We start from the raw sequence: 18,657 nt of genomic DNA on the forward strand, positions 1-18,657 counted from the left end.
CAATCAAACCAGTATTTACATAGGCATTAGGAGAAGTATCAAAATACCGTCATCCGTGGAAGTTAAATAAATTGTTGCTTTTTGTAAGAAAAATAATGTTTGAAGTAATTTTTAACAAATTAACTTGAAATAATAGTGGCAATTTTTAATGGGCAAGATTTTTTTTTTCCAGTGTACCTGTCGGCTATATGGACAACGCAATGTTTGTTCTCGAAATCGTTAAAATTATCTACTCAGTATTAGTTAACCCAGGGTTAAAATTCAAAACCACATCGCTTTCAAAATTATGAAAGCTCGCCGATGATTGGCGGTGTGAATGGTCACCAGAATCGATTTCGTATTTGGTCACGGTCAGATCTAAAAGCGGAGCGTTATTTAGAGATAATTTTAATCAGAGGAGAAAATATGTTCTACTTTTAAGTCTGTTTTATATGTAGTAATTGATAAATTTTATCAATGTCATGTTGATAGTCTTTGATGTATACAAAAATAGCATCTTCAACAGGAAATCGATTTACAGAACTCAGTAATTTGGATTCGTTTATAATGAGGCTCACTTAAATACCAATGACAGGTAATGAATTGTGTTGATCATTACCAAATATAACACCTGTGCGCTTTTTCCACATTAACAAGCGAATATGACCATATCTATGACACATTCTAGCATTAATGAACTGGATCTTTTTTTTAATGCACATGCCATTTAAATGCTCCGATCTTCAAAGCAATAAGGACTATTTTTCACATAATGGAGAATATGGAAATAGACTGATTATGATGTTTGTGTTGTTTTTCACGGAGTTAAAGTTGGAAAGTAATAAATGTACATGTATAAAATTTCAATTTAATAAAAATATAATGTATTATATATGCCCTAAAGTATAGCCTAATCTGTATTTACCTACATTGAATCACGGCTTTTGGGTGACATTTAAATCGTTGCTGAATTGATCATTTTATTTTAACATCGAAATTTTTCACTACAACGTATTTTTAAAAGGCAAATTTTACCTCCGAAACAAATAAAAATTCCCTTTATTTAGAAATGACAAAGATGAGCTTCAATTAAAGCCGGGCAATTCCGTTTAAGGGTCTTATACGAATTGGTTTGTTTTAATTTTCTAGAGTTCTGCTCAAGGCCGTCGTCGATGGTCCGGCCGGTCCGGCCTTGGCCGGACCAATATCTTAGCCAAAAATGAGTAAAAACAAACAAACGAAAAAAAAAAAACACGCATCGCTGATAAGCAATTTGACACTTAACTGGCCCCTTATGCAATACGCGGTTACATACAAACATGACGCAAAGAAACAACTGGACACTGTTAATTGACCAGGTATATGTAGGGGTCCTACGAAGTCAAGTGTGAAGTTAATTGACATCGACGTGGCTTCGGATTGTTCACCGTATGCATTCATATATGCATTATGAATATCTTAAACTGGTATGCCTGAATTCTCCGAGAACTTGATAACATTTTATTGATTGTACACCGTGTAACCATTCAAAAGTCAAATTTTCATCACATATCCGTGCCGTTTTTGCGACTCCGTGAAAACGGTATTGCACGGCCGTGCATATATTTTGACCTCATTTGCGTTATACGCAATAAATGTTAGCGTTTTTCTATGGGCGTCAATAAAAAAATGTTGTTGTTTTTTCACTTCAAAAGGTACTTATTTTTGGTATGTAATAAACAGAATATTAAATTACTGAATTTATTGGCAATGATATTTACCGAGACATCTTAGAAATGCAGCTTCAGCTGCTACGTTCACAGTTTGACAAATCAGAAAATAGTACTGTTACTCTACCTGACGTTTTGAAATTTGTGTCAAAACAGTCGGTGCTAGAACAAGCACTGTTCTCTGAGGTCGTTGTGCTGTTAAATATTTTGTTGATTGCTATTAATGCTACCAGTGAAAGGACATTCTCGGAGCTCAGAAGAATAAAGACATACCTGAGATCGACAATGTCTCAAGTACGCATGAACAATCTGACAGATTCATTCAACTTACGTGTAATTGCCGATGAGTTCACAACCACCAGAGAACGACGGCAATGTGTTTTTGGAAAATTTACATAAAATGAAACTCTGTGTTTTGTAAGATTATTGTGAACAAAATACAAGTTTCTGCTAAACAAAAAGCGATTATAGTTGACTCTTTATGTACTATTCTTCCATCATGGCATCGATTGTTATTTAAGCTTATACCATTGTGTGATTTATGTTAAACAATAATTCACGTAGTGTAATATTTCTTGTATTTGTTTTACTATAATTATCAGATAAAAATGCATCTAAAGAATTATAACAACATCAGTTATTGTTTATTTTTCATTTGCCAAATATCAATTACATGTATTCATCTTTAATGTACACCTGCCCGTCCGTTATGCAAACCTTAAATTTCACCGCTTAAATCTGTAAAAAAATCACTGACATTTTACTATAAAATGCACTAGCGACAGGCTGTAAACTGTGCCAAAAATACGGGAAAACGCCTCTGAGAGCATCCTAGAATACAAAATTTTCCGGGGGAGCATGCCCCCGTACCCCCCTAGATTCTGGCTAAAACATACCAAATTGGCCGCACCAATCACAAAATCGTGACGACGGGCCTGCTGCTTTGTAAACGCTTACATGTCTTACAATATGTCTTATTATATATTTGTCAAGTTTTGATGCGTCAAGTCGGTCATACTTATGCCATGTAATTGCTTTATATGGAATAAAGTAAATAAAAAGTTTCGTGCATTTCGTCCTTTGTTGATCATAGATTTCATTGCTTAACACTGTTGAAAACTGCTTTAAGCCGTTTTAGTTTCTCTGGTCATTGTTCCTAGTTTTTAGTTGTATTTAAATCTAAAATTAAAGACTTGAAGCAGTCATTATTATTATGACAATCAGTTTTGTGCATACATAATCAGTTTGGCTTTCCATTAGTTAATAACGAAAAAAAAAAAGACAAAATATTTTGAAATATGTAACTCCTTATAGTTTTTCATACTAGAACGTTTTCAGATTTCACAATTAAATTCAAATATGATTTAGTGAATAATATTCAATTTTCAGATATTATTTTCCAGAGGTTAATATGGATTTTTTTTAGCAATATCAGTTAGCTATGTAGCATCAAGCACGGGAAAGGGCCTTCCAACCACTCTTTTAATCTCATATAATTTGACTTACGATCTAAATTAATAAACATAGGAAAGCACAACATTTACTACTTAATCTTTAGAAATAGAGAAAGCTTTACCAAGGTTTTAATCAAATTACATGAATTTAATCGCTTGGTATAACTAGAAAATGATAGGAACTACCTTGGGCGAAAGGAAGCGGTAGGAAGCAAATGCAACTATAATAATAATAATAATAATAATAATGATAATAATAATAATAATATGGATTTGAAATATGTTTTCCTTTATATAACAGTTTGAAGACTTATAATATCAGTAAAAAATAACTACATTTTTGTATTATTTGAAAATAAAACTATTCAATTAACTTCTTATTTTTATCCATAGTTATTTTACTACGAGATCGTAGAAGTTCCTTTCGCTCTTAGTAAACTTTACTAAAGAAACTCGATAGTCAATAAAAATATTTCGGTAATCTTATTCAAAATGCCATGGACAATACGAAAGAAACTTAGGATGACAGCCGGTTTATACAGACATAGCTTGCATATGCACAATCGGTTATTTGAAATATCTCAATAATATTGTAGGAGGGAGTAACGTAAAATTAAAAATTGTTGTCTAATATGTGCCATAGTTCATCTCGTTATCTTTTTAAACAACTTAATTTTGTGAAATTTAGAGAGAGGGTCAAATGTTTTAAGCCTGCTGAATATTACAAATAGCTGTCAGATATCATTTCCATTTACATCATTTCTATTGAGTTTTAATAATCCTTAATAAAATTTGCTTTAATATGTCATGGAAATTAACCTTACCAAACCAATGGACAAAATCAAATACGTATTTATATCTTTTTTTGCTTTAATATGTCATGAAAATTAACCATACCAAACCAATGGACAAGATCAAATACGTACTTTACTTGTGTTAATCTCTTTTATGAACAGAAAAGAAAAGAGAAAAGACATTTAATATGTCATCTTGAAACTCATTTAAGTACAGAATTAGGTTCAACCTTTTCGTAAATGTAAGGGACTTATATTCTTGCGACAGAACAATGGCATAGTAATGTCATTGGTAATAATCTTAAAAGCCTGATTAGTTGTAACAAAAAATGTTTTGCCTGTAACATTAAAACACTTATTGAGATTACCTTTCACATTAGCTTTGGATGGTGAAATACTTGCATACTTATAGAATTATGGCAAGTTGTTTTTGTCATCTACTCGCATTTCAATTCACTTTTTATGAGTGTATTGACAGGAGACATTCCATAAAGTTTGTTTTTGTCTGTTATACATTTTTTCACAAACGTTCAAGATGGTGTACAACAATAAGGGTAAAACGCACGGTATCGATGTTTTCCAAACATACCACCTAAGCTTTATTTACATTTGGTTGAAAGGAAATACATTTTGAAATACTGAAGAATAAATTGTTATTATGATGTAAAATGTATATTATCTCTACTTATGTTCACTATTGATACTCCAGGCGCTGTAACAATGGCCAGATAATGGAGATTTACCTCATTTTCTAAATCACAAAATACGGTGCCAAAACCTCTTCACCTGCTGGAGCTAAGGGATGGATAGTCTCAAGTAATTCGAACCAATTTAGTGGCATCTTACGATCACGCAGGAATAAACGGTGGCTGCTGGGTACTTATACAACGACTGATATATTTGTAATAATTTGACAATATTGTGCATTTATTGCCTTTAGATTTTGTCTGTTTATCATGCTTTTATATGTTTGACCATGTCTCTGCAGCCAGTCCATCTAGCAGGCTTTCTTGGATAAATAATCAGTACATGTATTACAACTTTCTCTACAACTGACCGACTTATAATCCCACATGATTTCTGAATCAGTGGTGAGAGAGAAAAATGACCATTACAATCAATGTCCAAGATGGTGTTGCTTTAAGTTTGTAACACCCGATGTTAACCAAAATCATCTTTCCTGTTTCATATTACCCAAATTGCGTTGGTGTACTGTAAAACCAAACCAAACAAACATGTGTTTACCAAAAACACATTTTTTTCTCTTTTCAAACACAAATACATTTCTATGCATCTAAATATGCATTGAAAACAAAGCTTCACTAAAGCATATATGACCTTTTAGCACCGCACCGAGAGGTCTTGTTTACTCTACTGTGATATCTATTAGTTTGAGACAAGGTGAAATTAATGAATCGTCAATTTACTAGAACCACCTGTGTATGTATTATTCTATAGGAGTTCTAACAAATTGAAATATAAGACCTTCCATTTGGAATAATTAGACCATTTCTTCCCTGTCTCTGCGTACTTTGCTTAATAGATCCGACAGTTTCCGACATTTTAATGTGTTATCCGATCAACATTATTTGTAAAGAGCTATGTTCCATTAGCAAATCTGACCTTTAGCTATAGTTTAAGGCATCATATAATAATAATATACAAATGCTTAAAGAGGTAGTTAATTGCCCAGACACATTGATATAAATGATATGGTGAAGTTGTTTTGAATATATTATATTAAAACATTATATGCAAATAAGCTATAAAATACATGTTACAGTACTTATGACTGACTTAAATTATTCTTTTTTAACACAAATTGTTAAGGCTTTACCATAAATTAATATTAATCATTGTAATAAAAATAGTTGTACATGACGTTGCAGTATTCATCAAATTTATTTGACAGCATTTCATGTTTTATATTTTCAATTATTCGCAACAGAAAAAGAGGAAAATGTGGACTCGGTTTTATTAGTTACATTGAAAAATGTAATATCGCCCACGCTCTCCCTAGCACCGCCTAAAGCTTACTCTGTCATCAACAACACAACTGGAATGAATAATCCCAAAAGAGACCAGAAAACGATAGAACAAGACTTATTTATATTGAAGAAACATGATAATCGAAATATCAAAGAAACAGCTGCAATCATCTGGTACATAACATTGTTCTTTCTAATTTACACCAATAAAAGTTTGAAAACTAGATCTATATCCTCCGTTATAAATTGACAAGCTTACTATCTTGACAGAATCATTTCTATTGTTTGAAATTTCTTGTTTTTGTATATGACAGTTCTCTACAGGTTTTGACGAATCATTAAATCTTTTGTTAAGTGATTATATAAAGAAACATTTTATTCTAATTGTTTCTCTTAAAATTACACCTGTAATAGCGTAATCTTTGGTCATTTCGTTCTAATGGTTCAGTTTGTTAAATGTGCTTTTTATGCGAGTCTGATTTTGTACACTTCTGTGAAAATATAGCTGTAAAAGCATTTTCATTCTTTCTTGAACCATCAGTTTTTCTTTCCCTAGAACAGTACTGTAAGGTTTTGCATAATAATTATGATCCTGCATATTCGTATTCAAATGTTCAGATTTGGAAAGAGTAAATCTACTTGTGTTGTATCATGCGAATCAATATTTACTGCTGTACAATAATTGTGTATTTGATGGATTTCATTTAAATATTTAACTCCTTTTTTTAATTCTTGTTTTTATACTCTCATTTTTCTTGAATGGTCAGCCTAATTTGATTGTCAGTATTTGTAAGGTGAGTTCTACATCCATCCATCCATCTATCCATCCATACTAAATGAATGTTAATTTAAATATTTGATCGTCATTTCAATCTTACTAAAGTTCAGATCTACTTATATTTTTATGTAGATCTGATGACAACCGTTTATGTTTTGCCTTCCTTATAAGTTATTTTTAGCCATGCAATCAAATCGGTTTTTACATAGGCATTAGGAGAAGTATCAAAATACCTTTATCCGTGGAAGTTAAACAAATTGTTGATTTTTTAAGAAAAATAATGTTTGAAGTAGTTTTAAACAAATTAACTTAAAATAACAGATAAAATTTTCAATGGGCCAGATTATTTTTTCAGTTTACCTGTCGGCTATATGGACAACGCCATGTTAGTTCTAGAAATCGTGAAAATAACCTACTCAGTATTAGTTTCCCAGGGTTAAAATTCAAAACCACATCGCTTTCAAAATTATGAAAGCTCACCGATGATTGGCTGTGTGAATGGTCACCAGAATTGATTTCGTATTTGGTCACGGTCAGATCTAAAAGCGGAGCGTTATTTAGAGATGATTTTAATCAGATTGGAGAAGATATGTTCTACTTTTAAGTATGTTTTATATGTAGTAATTGATAAATTTGTCAATGTCATGTTGATAGCCTTTGATGTAGACAGAAATAGCATCTTCAACAGGAAATCGATTAACAGAACTCAGTAATTTGGAATCGTATATAATGAGGTTCACTTACATACCAATGACAGGTAATGAATGGTGTTGATCATTACCTAAATATGACACCTGTGCCTTTTTTCCACATTATCAAGCGAGTATGGCCATATCTATGACACATTCTAGCATTAATGAACTGGATCTTTTTTCTGTACGGAATCTGCTGTGTTCATAGTATTATTTTTTATAATAGCTTTAGCTCTTAAACTTGGTTTGCTATTGCTAATCATGGTCATGCAACTACATAGTTAGGTAAAGAAGCAGACGCTTGTTTTGGTTAAGTCTGTTATGATTTGTTTAGGGGGTGAGTTGTCATACACACATTTACAATTTATATGCATTTATTTTTTTCCAGTGATTGTTATTATCTTAAATGCTTCTGGGATCGTTGTTTTATCAATTCATTTGTAAATAAGATTGTTATATGTCTATTAACGGAATAATTTTAATGAACACGAAATTAGTTCACACCTACATGTGTATTGATAACGTGATGGTTTAAGCCAATGCAAAACACATCAATATTATTACAATCAGGCAGAGAAAAAGTAAATCGATAATCTTTATGTAGCAAACAAACTTTGAATTGCAAATATTTTTTCATATCTTTTCGGCAAGATAAACTGTCCGAGGAGGGCCAGGCATTTTCGTATCGTAAAATGGCTGCCATTTACAGTATCAAGTGGTTATCCCAAGCGACTTAGCGCGGGAATTATAAATATAGCTAGCCTCGGCCCGTCGCATAGGATGGAAAATACCTTTTTCATATTTTATTGTAATAAATATTTACAAACTGTGTCTTTCGGTTTTTTTTATCAATATATAACCAATAATGATGTTAATTTGAATAAATAATCATATCTCAAATCTGCGACTATGATTTACAATGAAGTTTTACCTTTAGTGTATTAAAAAGGTTTTTAATTTTCTGTAATTTTATTTGGTGATTATGCTTCAAAGCACTCAATTGACCGTGAATTTTCTTTTCATATTTTGATTTCCTTGAAATCATGTTTCTCATCTGAAGGCATGCAACTTTAATATGATGATACATTAATTACATTCCATGAAAATGTTTAAAGATATAAAATATGTCATGACATGTTTCTTCATTTTACATTACACCTTTTAATGCAGCAAACATAAAAAGTCTTCACAAAAAGTAGTATGCAATCGTACCTACATGTATATTACATACGAATGTATGTAATATCTATTATGTAAAGAATGTAACTTTTCTAATATCACGTGTTTTACCGTTAAATCTATGAATGAATGGAGTGACCATGCACCAATTACATTTTCACTCAGTTGTAATAATGTTATCGACTATGATGATGATATATATGTTGCTAAATATAAGTGGTCACAGGTACAAAGGGATTCATTTAGAGCCAGTCTTATTGGCCAATTGCCACTATTAAATCAATTAGTACATGGTATTAAACCAACACAAAATTTTATAAATGAAGTTGTATCAGGGTTTACGAATATTGTTAAAGATGCTGCTGACAAATATTTTTTGAAAACTTTATAAAGAATCAAAAACAACATGTTTTATAGATTCGCCTTCTGTTAGTAACGCTGAGTGGTTTGATGGAGAATGTGTTCACGCTAGAAACAGTTATCTAGAGGCTTTAAGGGTTTTCAACAATTGTAAATCAAATATTAGTAGAATTCATTATTGTGATTGTAAACAAAAGTATAAGAAGTTGATACAAAAAAAGAAAACTCAGCATAAGATTAGAAAATTGAAGCAATTGAAAAACTTAGACTTTGTAAACCAAAAAGGCTTTTTGGAAATATTTTAAAAGAAGAACTTTAAATCAGCAAATTAAATTACGCAAGATGAATTTTTTTCAATTTTTTTCAAAAATTGAAGATGACATTTTTTCATGTCAAAGTGAAGAAGCCGAACAGTTAAGTGGTGCTCATGATTTTGACAGTTTCTCTGTTAATGTCGAATTTGACCGCCCCATATGTTCTGGCGAAATTATGAAAGCTGATAGAAAATTAAAAACAAATACCGTAAAGCATATGGAAATGATTGTCTTTTAAATGAATATTTTATAGAAACTATTGATATTTTGATGCCGTACATATGTGATATTTTTAACGTTATTTTAGATTCTGGAGTATTTCCAGAAAAATGGAAAGAATGAATTATTATATGCATTTACAAGAAAGGTGATAAAAATGGCGTCAACAATAACAGAGGTGTCACACTGTTAAGTTGTTTATCAAAGTTATTTACATCAGTATTGAATAATAGAATCGTTTCTTTTTGTGAAATAAATCAGGGAATAACAGATGCACAATTTGGTTTTAAAAAGGGTAGTTCAACTATAGATGCAATATTTTCTTTATACACTTTAATTGAGCATTATCTTAATCATAATAAAAGTTTGTACTTTTATCGGCTTAAAGAAATGTTTTGATTCTATATACAGAAACGCACTATGGCTTAAGCTTTTTAAATCCGGAGTCCAAGGTAAAGTTCTTAGAATAATTAAAGATATGTATGGTGTTGTAAAGTCATGTGTTAAACACTGCAATTCTTTTTCTGAGTTTTTGAATACTCTATTGGATTAAGACATGGGGAGATAATGTCACCATTTTTAGTATCATTATTCCTCGACGATATAGAATTATTTTTACAGGATAGTATAAACAGCGGTTTGTTAATAGATGACATAGTTATTATTTTATTGTTATTTGCTGATGATATGGCTATTTTTGGAAAAACACCTGAAGAATTGCAGCACAATCTTGATTTACTATATAGCTATTGTACTAAATGGAGCATTGAAGTTAATGTGTCAAAAACAAAAATTATGGTATTTAGAAAAAGAGGAAGATTAAAAAGAGATGAAAAATGGACATATAATGGCACAGACATTGAAGTTGTAGACAGTTTTAATCATTTAGGAACGTTATTTTCCTACAATGGTAATTTTGACCTTAATAATGAATATTTATCTGGCAAAGCGTTAAAAGCTTTAAATGTATTATTATATAATTGTAAAAATTTACCGCTAAGATTAAAAGTACTCTGTCAATTGTTTGACTCTTTTGTAGGTTCGATATTATTGTATGGCAGTGAAGTATGTGGTTTTAGCAAATCTAAGGAAATTTAACGGTTACATTTAAAGTTTTGTAAACGTATACTTAAAGTACCTATTAATTCGAGCAATTATGCTGTATATGGTGAGCTTGAGCGATATCCTTTGTATATTTTACGCTATTGTAAGATTATCAAATTTTGGTGTAAAATTGTTAATTCTGAAAATATTATTCTTAACAAATTGTACAATTTAGCGGTGCAAGATAGTTTAGAAGGTCATACGAATTGGATAAGTCGAGTAAAAAAGATTCTAGATGATTATGGATTTTCTGATATATTTGTAAATAGTTATGATTGTTTATCTTTAAAACATTTCCAAGTTGTATTTAAAACTAGAATGATTGATTGTTTTAAACAAGAATGGTTTGGAGCAGTTAGCAGAAATGGTATCCTGGATGAATACACACATTTTAAAAGATCCTTTACATATGAAAAATATTTAGACATAGTACCCTATAATTTAAGATTTTTCATCACCAGATTACGTATTTCTGCTCACTCTCTTCGCATTCATACCGGAAGATTCGGGGAAAACAGAATACCTAGACATGAACGAATTTGTTTAAACTGTAACTTACATAACATAAAAGATATTTACCACTTTGTATGTATATGTCATTGTTATCGAAATCTTAGAGTAAAGTATGTCAATGATAATATATATAAAAGACCAACTGTATTCAAATTTTATGAATTGTTAAACAGCAATGACAAAAAAGATCTATGTAATTTAGCAATGTACATAAAAGAAGCTTTTAAACATAGAAATAATATAAATATGGTAGTACAATAATGTTACATGCAAATTGTATTTTATGTAGTCCGTTACACCATGTTTATTAACTATGATAAGTTGTATTGTAATATACTTTCACTCTCCTGTTATTTGTAGATCAGTTTATATGAAAACAAAAATTGTATTGCTCCGAAACGCTTTAATCATGTGCAGAATATTTAGTTGCTATATATATATATATATATATATATATATATATATATATATATATATATATATATATATATATATATATATATATATATATATATGTGTGTGTGTGTGTGTGTTGAAGATGTACTATGTACAAGTCTGAATAAAGATATGTTCTGTTCTGTTCTGTTATATATTTATTTTTTAAAATGCACATGCCATTTCAATGCTCCAATCTTCAAAGCAATAAGGGCTATTTTTCACATAATGGAGAATACGGAAACAGACTGATTATGATGTTTGTGTTGTTTTTTGTTTTTTCATTGAGTAAAAGTTGAAAAGTGATAAATGCATATATTTTCATTTTAATAAAAATAGAATGTATTGATATATACCCTAAATTATCGCCTAATCTGTATGTATGCCTACATTGAATCACGGCTTTGGGAAGACATTAAAATCGTTATTGAATTGATCATTTTATTTTAACACTACAACGTATTTTTAAAGGCAAATGTTGTCTCAGAAACAAATGAAAATTCCCTTTCTTTAGAAATGACAAAGATGAGCTTCAGTTAAAGCCGGGCAATTTCTAGAGTTCTGCTTTGTAAACGCTTAAATGTCGTGCAATATGTCTTATTATATATTTGTCAAGTTCTGATGCGTCAAGTCGGTCATACTTACGCCATGTAATCGCTTTAAATAGAACAGAGTAAATAAATGTTTCGTGTATTTCGTCCTTTGTTGATAATATATTTCATTGCTTAACACAGTTGAAAACTGCTTTAAGCCGATGCAAGGGGAGGGGGCATGAGGGACGATGCATTTTATGTCATTTTTTTATGATTCAACCCTATCAAACCGAATTTGCAGATCGGGTTTGATTCATTCTGTTTTTGTTTTCATTAGCTTTCGAAGGATCTCAACTTTCCAGATACGTTTGGTCAAACTTATTGGAGGGAACATGATCATGAAGTGCTGTCAAAAGCAAATCGGGTCAACGTTTACAAAAAAATCAAATTCTTGATGATTTAGTTTCTCTGGTCCTTGTTCCTAGTTTTTATTTGTATTGAATTCTGAAGTTAAAGAATTGAAGCAGTTATAATTATTATGACAATCAGTTTTGTTTTGTGTTTACATAATCATTTTGGCTTTCCACCAGTAATTAACGAAAGAAAAATACATATTTTGAGATTGAAAAATGTAACTCCTTTTAATTTTCAGACTAGAATGTTTTCAGATATCGCAGTTAAATTCAAATATGATTTAGTAAATAGTATTAGATTTCTAGATATTAATATCCAGTGGTAAATATACACAATTTCATGCAATATCAGTTAGCTGTACATGTATAGCATGGTATTTCATACCACTCTTTTATTGAAACTAACGATCTCAATAAATAAACAAAGGAAACACGTCATTTACTACATTTACTTAAAGTGAAATTATGTTCATTTTTTTCAATGTCAAGTTGAGCTGAATTGACCATATATTTTTAAAAGATTGACTGTTATAACAGTTGATATTATAAAATATAAATATTAAAAGACTATCTCACTCTTTTATAAATTGAAAGTCAAAGGTATTTTTCGACGGATTGATTAGGCCACGTGAGTTATTATCGTTCTTGCCAAGTAAATTATAAAATTGAAATGACTAATTGCTAAATGTTAACTTATATTGACTTTCACCTGTTCACTTTCTACAGACCCTCGGATTGGTATAATGTCACTTTAAATTACATGAATTTTAAAACTCAAGACACTTGGTATAACTAGAAAACGAAAGGAACTACCTTTGGCGAAAGGAAGTAAATGCAACTTTAAAGCTAATAGATTTTGATTTGAAATTGACCTTTTTTATCTTAATATAACAGTTTGAAGATTTAAAATATCAGCAAAAAATACTACTTTTTTGTATTACATGAACATGTACTTGAAAATAAAAGTCTTCACTTTAATAATCATTTTTATTCATAATTATTTTATGACGAGGTCATAAAATGTTCTTTCGCTGGTTGTAAACATTACTGTCAATCAAAAAAATTCGTTAATCTAATTAAAAATGACATGGACAATACGATACGAAAGAAACTCAGGAAGACAGTCGGTTTGAAACAATTGTCAACCTTTAGCTTGCATATGTACAATTGGTTATTTAAAATCTCTCAATATTGGTTGGAGGTTATGAAATTGAAATTGAAAATTGTTGTCTTATATATGTGCCATAGTTCATCTGGGTATCTTTTTAAGAAATTAATTTTGTGAAATTTAGAGAGAGGGTCAAAGGGTTTAAGCCTGCTGTGTATCACAAATAGCTAACATATGTCAATTTCAGTTACATCATTCCTATTGAGTTTTAAATAATCCTTAATAAAATTTGCTTTAATGTGTCATAATAATTAACCTTACCAAACCAATGGACAAAATGAAATACGTATTTATCTTTATTTACTTTATATGTCATAAAAAATTAACCTTACCAAACCAATGGACAAAATCAAATACGTATTTACGTATCTTTTTTTGCTTTAATATGTCATGAAAATTAACCATACCAAACCAATGGACAAGATCAAATACGTATATATCTTTTTTTTTTGCTTTAATATGTCATGAAAATTAACCATTCCAAACCACAAGACAAGATCAAACACGTACTTTGAGTATTAATCCCTTTGATGAACAGAATCGAAGAGAGAAGAGACATTTTATATGTCATCTTGCAACTCATTTGTGTACAGAATAAGGTTGAACCTTTTTCGTAAATGTAAGGGACTTATATTCTTACGACAGAACAATGGCATATCATGTCATTGGTAATAACCTTAAAAGCCTGATTAGTTGTAACAGAAATATGTTTTGCCTGTAACATTAAAACACTTATTGAGATTATCTTTCACATTAGCTTTGGATGGAGAAATACTTACATACTTATAAAGTTGTAGCAAGTTGTTTTTGTCTCATCTACACGCATTTCAATTCACTTTTTATGAGTGTATTGACAGGAGACATTCCATTAGGTTTGTTTTTGTCTGTTATACATTTTATCACAAACGTTCAAGATGGTGTACAACTATAAGGGTAATCGATGTTTTCCAAACATACCACCAAGCTTTATTTACATTTGGTTGAAAGGAAATACATTTTGAAATACTGAAGAATAAATTGTTCTTATGATGTAAAATATATATTATCTCTACTTATGTTCACTAATGATACTCCAGGCGCTTGAATATTTACCTCTTTTTCTAAATCACAATATACGGTGCCAAAACCACCTCACCTGCTGGAGCTAAGGGATGGATAGACTCAAGTAATTCGAACCAATTTAGTCGCCTCTTACGATCACGCAGGAATAAACGGTGGCTGCTGGGTACTTAGACAACGACTGATATATTTGTAATAATTTGACAATATTGTACATTTATTACCTTTAGATTTTGTCTGCTTATCCTGCTTTTATATGTTTGACCATATCTCTGCAGCCAGTTTATCTAGCAGGCTTTATTGGATAAATAATCAATACATGTATTACCAATTACTCTACAACTGATCGACTAATAATCCCTACTGATTTCTGAATCAGCGGTAAGAGAGAAAAACGACCATTACATTCAATGTCCAAGATGGTGTTGCTTTAAGTTTGTAACACCCTATGTTAACCAAAATCATCTTTCCTGTTTCATATTACCCAAATTGCGTTGGTGTACTGTAAAACCTAACCAAACAAACATGTGTTTACCAAAAACATATTTTTTTCTCTTTTCAAACACAAATACATTTCTATGCATCTAAATATGTATTGAAAACAAAGCTTCACTAAAGCATATATGACCTTTTAGCACCGCTCCGAGAGATCTTGTTTACTCTACTGTGATATCTATTAGTTTGAGACAAGGTGAAATTTATGAATTGTCAATTTATTAGTACCACCTGTGTATATATTATTCTATAGGAGTTCTAACAAATCGAAATATAAGACCTTCCATTTGGAATAATTAGACCATTTCTTCCCTGTCTCTGCGTACTTTGCTTAATAGATCCGACAGTTTCCGACATTTTAATGTGTTATCCTATCAACATTATTTGTAAAGAGCTATGTTCCATTAGCAAATCTGATCTTTAGCTATAGTTTAAGGCCACTATATGCAAATGCTTAGAGAACTAGTTAATTGTCCAGACACATTAATATAAATGATATGGTGAAGTTGTTTTGAATATATTATATTAAAACATAATATGCAAACAAGTTATAAAATACATGTTACATTACTTATGACTTACATTGTTATTTAACACAAATTGTTAAGGCTTTACCATATTAATATTAATAATGTAAAAAAAGAGTTGTATACGGTATGACATGGGAGACGTTGCAGTTTTCATCAAATTTATTCGACAGCATTTCATGTTTTTATATTTTCAATTGCTCGCAACAAAAAAAGATTAAAATTGCGCACTCACTTTCATTAGTTGCATTGAAAAATGTAATATCTCCCAGGCTCTCCCTAGCACCGCCTAAAACAGTATTCAGTCAACAACGACACAACTGGAAAGAATAACCCAAAAGAGACCAGAAAACGATAGAACAAGACTTATCTATATTGAAGAAACATTATAATCGAAACTTTATAATCTATTGCCCACAAGAGAGCAGGTAATTATCAATGATCAACATTTTTCTAAGGATAATAAAAAGTGAGTGTCTGTGATGAATTCATCTTTCAAAATAAAAAAATACTTAAAAGTGTTTTTATATCGATCATTTAACAATCGTTTTCTTTCTTTATAAGGATAATCTTATAGGTCTATGCAGCACCGAACAACGTTTTTGTTGTACGACACTAAATAAACTCAACCCAAAATCATTGTTAAGGTTCTCCTATGAATTATGAATCAAAATCGAAATAAAGTTTGTATTACTATAATAATGGTAAAGTGAGTGAATGACGTCATAGGAAGATAAATAACCATAACTATAGAAAACTGATGTTTGAAACATTGATATCTAGGTATCATAATGTAAAATATATACGACTAACCTGGGTTACATATCTAAAGTAAAAATCAAAATGTCCAGAAACTCGCGAAACCCCCGTATTAAGTTAAAGGAAAATTTAGAGAATCTTTTTTTCGCGATTTTCATTGCACGCGAAATGCAACGAAAATAAGAAAATAAAACCCTTATATACGGTCCATTAACACAAATCTTACCACAATAAGTTCGTTCATGTTAATTTGCTTTCAAATTGAATCTTCTTTACAATTCAAATGAATATTAATACTATTTGTATTTTCAAACAACAGTTGTTGTGTTTTGAGATTGTTTTATACAGCATATATATAGCAATTAGGAACAGCATGATTGTGAATCTAATTATTTATGCTACATCATGAAAGCAGTAATTAACTTTTGTATTTGAATTCACGAAAAATGCACTTCTGAAATATTCATTGATACAGAATATCTCGGAAATTTGTTTTCAGTTGACCCAAAGTACTTTAACATATGCAACAGTCTAGTAGTAGGCTATTTCAATGTAAATTTCAATTATTTAGCCATTCTATCAAATACATAAAGTGTTAACCCTTTACCTCATATATACGCGAAACAACGCACTTTCGACCCCCCCCCCCCCCCTTTTAGGCCTCAAAAGTAAAAAAATGTCCTATTTGGGCCCCAAACACATGTTTTCGTTTGAGAAATATTGCTGAAAAAAGTGAGCACTTTTTCGGCGCCGCCCCCATCCATAAGATACATCAGGGGGTTGACAGAAGGGGGATGTGCTCCGTTCTGTTTGGGGGGTTTGAAGGGGGGGGGGGGCGGTAGTCCTACTCATCGCGAAGAAAACTTTGGACTTGTGAGAGGCTAAAAATGACCCCAGGTCAATCATAAGGTAACGTGTAACCAACGCTGAAAAGCCTTTGACTCTATCTCTTTTCCTTGAGAAGTTGCAGCACTTTGATGGAAAAAATCAAGGCAAAATAGTGATTTTGGCAATTTTAAGATGTCCCCTCGTTGCCATGGTAACAGGAAATTTAAGGCTGAGCATGTCGTTACAAAGGCAATGATCCAGTCAACATTTGTGCCTAGTTTGATTAGTATTGAAGCATTTGTCATAGTTTCATAGCAGTTTGAACTTGTAAGAGGAGGCTTTTCAATGAAAACGGCCATTTTTCACAATATGCTCATGAGGGAAAGGGTTAACTAAAAAAATTTAAAATGTTCCAACAATTTTTCACCAAAATTAGGTGAAAGGCCACATGTTAAATTGGAAAAACTAGATTTTGGGTAATTCCAAGGTTTTTCATCATTTTTGTTAACCCTTTACCTCATATATACGCGAAACAACGCACTTTCGACCCCCCCCCCCCCTCTTTTAGGCCTCAAAAGTGAAAAAATGTTCTATTTGGGCCACAAACACATGTTTTCGTTTGAAAAATGTTGCTAAAAAAGTGAGCACTTTTTCGGCGCCGCCCCCATCCATAAGATACATCAGGGGTTGCCAGAAGGGGGATGTGCCCCCTTCTGTTTGGGTGGGGGGGTTGAAGGGGGGGCTGTAGTCCCCCTCATCGCCAAGAAAACTTTGGACTTGTGAGAGGCTAAAAAATTGATCCCAGGTCGATCATAAGGTAACGTGTAACCAACGCTGAAAAGCCTTTGACTCTATTTCAATCCCTTGAGATGTTGCAGCACTTTGAAATAAATTTTGATGGAAAAAATCAAGGCAAAATAATGATTTTTGGCAATTTGAGATGTCCCCTCGTTGCCATGGTAACTTGAAATTTAAGACTGAGCATGTCGTTACAAAGGCAATGGTCCAGTCAACATTTGTGACGAGTTTGTGAAGCATTTGTCATAGTTTCATAGCAGTTTGAACTTGTAACAAGAGGCTTTTCAATGAAAACGGACATTTTTTTCACAATATGCTCATGAGGGAAAGGGTTAAAATATCATTGGGAAAATTTGTCATGCTCGCACGTAGAGCTCGTTAAGTTTGATTGATTAGACTTTATAGGGATAAGTCAATACAATAAGTTAATAGTGTAAATGGAACTTATCTATCATTCTAAATTATTTACTATTGTCAATGATAATTTTTATGGTACGTCAGATGATGGATAGACCTTTTTATTTGTTTTCCATTTTTCCGATGATTATATCAATTATTC

The sequence above is a fragment of the Ruditapes philippinarum genome, unplaced genomic scaffold, assembly GCF_026571515.1.
Source record: "Ruditapes philippinarum isolate M1 unplaced genomic scaffold, ASM2657151v2 ctg5224_1_1_1_1, whole genome shotgun sequence".
NCBI classification, from domain to species: Eukaryota; Metazoa; Mollusca; class Bivalvia; order Venerida; family Veneridae; genus Ruditapes; species Ruditapes philippinarum.